Genomic DNA, 4128 nt, shown 5'->3' on the forward strand with positions numbered 1-4128 from the left:
CCCAGGTACTCCTGAGAGCGCCCCATGGCTGCTCCTGCCCCCACCCCCCAAATAATAAAGCCCTTTGGCAGGAGCACAGGCGTTCCAGCCATTGGGAAAGGAATTTTGAATCTTGAAGCGAATGGATTTTGTTTGTAAAAGAGGCAGATATAGTTTCCCTAATGACCAGCTGGTGTGGGTTAGGAGCAAATTAATCGACTTGCCCAGCAGGGAAATGGGAGGGGATTTCCTTCCCGAAATCAAACCTGGCGATCGCTCCCAGTTGTTTAATGGCTGTTGCCTCTGAAAACATATTGGAGGAAATATCTTAACAATGAGATAGCCACTTAGCCAAATACTAATTTGGTATTGTTTGACTTGCTTCAATGGCACATTCTGACTTCATTTTTCCTCTGCCATTTTTACCTTGTTTATGAATTGTGTTTGTGGCCGACGCAGACAGATAACGCAAAAGAGAACACCCTGTCCTTAACCGAAAGGGGTGAATCTGGACCCACGAGAGTCTTGGGATCTTGGAGAGACCCCTGCCTTGTTACAGAGAAAAGACAATTGCCAGCTACAGCTGGCCTGCCCTGCTTTCCTGGGGGCCAGCACGAGGGGTCCTTCCCAGGGGTCAGGAGATGGAAGTGAGTTCCAGCTTCCCAGCCAGCTTTGAGTGGTCCCATCTTCCTCCAGCTTAAGCTTCCCCCCGTCTGTAAAATAGAGAGGAGGAGGAAGAGGAGGAGGAGGAGGAGGATAACAGCAACTACAGTAACAGCTCCCTGCTAGAATTTTCTTAAGTTTTCTTTTTAAATGATAGTCTTTTTAAATGCTATCTCTTAAACGATAATCTTTGTAAACTTCAAACCACCCTATGAAAGCTAGTGGATTATCCACTTTAAAGCTCTTTTCAGCAAACACTTTGGCAACAGCAGATGTGGATGGGGGATTTACATCATTCGGCCCTGAAATGTGCCTGCCACACATGGAGACAGTTGCTTTCCCAACATAGGATTCCACCAAAGAACAGCTTTCACTAGGAATCAGAGAGCCACGTTAAAACTTGACTTGTCGCTTCCTAGCTGTGTCATTGTGGGCAGATTTCTTAACCTCTAGGGGCCGCTGCTTCCTCATCTGCAAACTGGGAAATCGTCAAACTCCCTCCCCTGGTTGTTGTAAGGATTGGATGAGCACCTAGCACAGACCCGGTTTATTGGAAGTGCTCATAGGGGCACTTTCTGGAAGCAGGAATTAGAGATCCCAGGGGATGTTGGAAGGAAAATGACCTTTGAGGGGGTTCACACCATGTTCTGGCCAAAAGCAGGGCAGTTTCACAGCTGTACTTCAGTGGCTGACGGCTGGCCTCTGATTTAAGCACAGCAAGCCCAGGCCTTGGATGTGAGCATGCTAACCTTTACTTGAAAACCCCCAAGGCCCTGTTGACAGTGGCCCAGCCCTTCCTGTCTGTGGCGTTGGTTCCGCAGCAGTGCCCTGAGCACTGGCTGCCCCCAAAGAGGAACATCGGAGGTGTTTGGGGAGGGACTTGGTCTGGGGCCTACAGAAAAGCTGGACACTAGAGTCGTGCCTCCCTCCTCCGGGCGGGGTGGAGGAAATGGGGTGAGCGCAGCTGCCAGGCCTGGCAGGCCTCCAGCCGGCTGGGGCCGGCCCAGCTTTCTTGGCCCACTTGCAGGGTCTCTCCTGCCAAAGGAGGAGCCAGAGTCTTGGCCTTTTATTTGGGGTGCCTTGGCCCTGCATCCTGTTCCTAAGGGTCCTCAGACCCAACAGGGCCAGAGCAAAATGGAGACACTTAGCTCACCCTCAGGTAGCCAACCAACCTGGCCATGGGGTTCCCAAGACCCTGAGTCATCCCACATCTTCTACTGCCCCTGCCTCCCCAAGTCCACCTACGTCAGGGTGTCCTGTGCTTAAGGACAGTCCAGACTAGTGGACTTAGATGCTCCCTGCTCTTCAGGACCCACCGTTGCCCAGGGGCCCCCTCTACTCCAGTGTCTCCCAGAGTGCCCTGCTCTTTTGTCCTGCAAGGGCTCCTTCCATGGTCAAAATCCAGTCTTGGAAGCACTGAAGTCTCTTCCATGATTCCCTCACTGCCCAGCCCAGGATCCTCTCACTGTCTCTGATCCTAACCCCTTCTGCAGTTTCTTATGGCCTCTTCTACCTTCTACTTCACGGGAGTGTTGTTTATCAATAATTGATAGAACATAAGATTCTTGGGGGCAGGTTCTTGCATCCTCAGCATAGAGAACAGTGTAAGAGTCAGATAAGGATCCGGGCACTGGTAGGTGTATTGGTGACACAAGTATAATACCATTGGAAGCTGTTTAAGAACACTACAAGGTGGCATAAGGAATCCTTTCTTTCTTTTTCTTTTTTTTTTACTTTTTTTTATTTTGGTGAAATATACATAACATGAAATTTACCATTTTAACCATTTCAAATAATTCAGCTGTATTAGGTGCATTCACATTGCTGTGCATCACCACTGTCCATCTCCAGAACTTTTTCATCATTCCAAACTGAAACCCTGTACCCATTAAACAATAATTCCCCATTGCCCCTCTGCCACCCCTAGCAGCCATTGTTCTACTTTCTGTCTCTGTGAATTTGGCCATTCTAGATGCAGTGTATAAGTGGAATCATATGATATTTATCCTTTCTTGACTACCTTATCTCATTTAGCATAATGCTTTCAAGGTTCATTCATGTTGAAATGTATCAGAATGTCATTCTTTCTTTTTTCAGCTTTTGAATAAGATGGTTTGAGTCATTCTTTTTTTTAATGCAGAATCATACGGCATCTCACCCTGTCACCTGGGCTAAAGTGCAGTGGTGTTGTCTATCACAGCTCACTGTAACCTCAAACACCTGGCCTTAAGTGATCCTCCTGTCTCAGCCCCCCAAGTAGCTGGGACTATAGGCATGGGGCTAATTTTTTTATTTTTTGTAGAGACAGGGTCTCGCTCATGCTCATGCCTGTATCAAGCTCCTGGCCTCAAGTAATCCTACCTTGGCCTCCCAAAGTGCTAGGATTACAGGCGTGAGCCACAATTGCCAGCCTATCAGTCCTTCATTCTTAACATTAAAAATGGTCCTCAAGAGGGTATATGTGATGTCATTTGGAGGCAGAACTGAAGCTAGAAGCCATATCTCTTACAACTATTTCATTCTTCCTCTTTGGGGAAGTGGAACAACCATGGGGCACCATGCTGGGTGCACGTGGGCCCTTGATGAGGTTACTTGATGGACTGATGTGCCCCATGTATATAGGGACAGAGGCTGTAGGTCCTACGGAGCAGGCATAAGAGAAGCAGAAGTGCCTGTGGGCAGGAGCTGCCCCCCGGAGGATAGGGGACCAGCAGGTGACAGCCCTGCTTTGCAGTTCCTTTGAGAAGCACTGTCTGCCATTTTGCATTTCTTTCCACCAAGGCAATCTCAATCCTCAGGTGTGTGACCATAGCTTGTCTTGTCTCTTGTCACTACAGAGAACGGAAGGCTCCCTTGATGGAACTTAGACAGCGAGGGCAGACGCTCATTCCTGGGAGGACATCTACATTCCAAGAAGAGTGGATGATCCCTGCATTCCAAGAGCTCTGTGCAGTTATGAGCCTGCCCTGCTCCCACCGAACATAGCAATTCCTCAGGCCAAGCCACCAGTTCTTAAATCCATCCTACTGCGTTAACGTTGGGTCTAAAGAGATACAGAGGGACTGTTTAATTTCCCGCATGGCCCTCCTTCCGTCAAGTTGGAGCATCCTTGCGATTGGAAGAGCAGAGGAGGTTCAGGGTAAATAGGCCATTGGGATATTTGAAACTTGAATATTGTGTCTTGTACAGAGATAAAGACCTTTTCCTTGCGCCCTCATACACAGAAATTGATTTTTGTTTCGTAGTCAATCGCTTCCAGCAAATGGCCTGGTTTAGAGGCTAATTTTTTCCTTTTCCTTTGGTCCTTCAAAGACCTGTAGGTCTGGGTAGTCCTTGTCCTTTAGAAGTACACAGCACTGACCAGACAACTTCACCCTGTCCCCTCTGTGACCTCACCCACCACAAATGGGAACAGAAAGCTGCTTGGGTGCAACTCCTTTGAAATGCCAATACGAAGATAAGGTTCATTCGGGCAGTGCACACACT

The 4128-nt window shown here is 48.3% G+C and overlaps 1 protein-coding gene across 1 annotated transcript in view; it reads left to right on the top strand.

Moving 5' to 3' along the window:
* PECAM1 (platelet/endothelial cell adhesion molecule 1) overlaps positions 1 to 4128 on the top strand; it is a 42319-nt gene that overhangs the window by 36915 nt on the left and 1276 nt on the right. The gene's annotated exons all lie outside the window — the stretch shown is intronic.

The sequence above is a fragment of the Propithecus coquereli genome, unplaced genomic scaffold, assembly GCF_000956105.1.
Source record: "Propithecus coquereli isolate 6110/MARCELLA unplaced genomic scaffold, Pcoq_1.0 Scaffold119, whole genome shotgun sequence".
Taxonomy (NCBI): domain Eukaryota; kingdom Metazoa; phylum Chordata; class Mammalia; order Primates; family Indriidae; genus Propithecus; species Propithecus coquereli.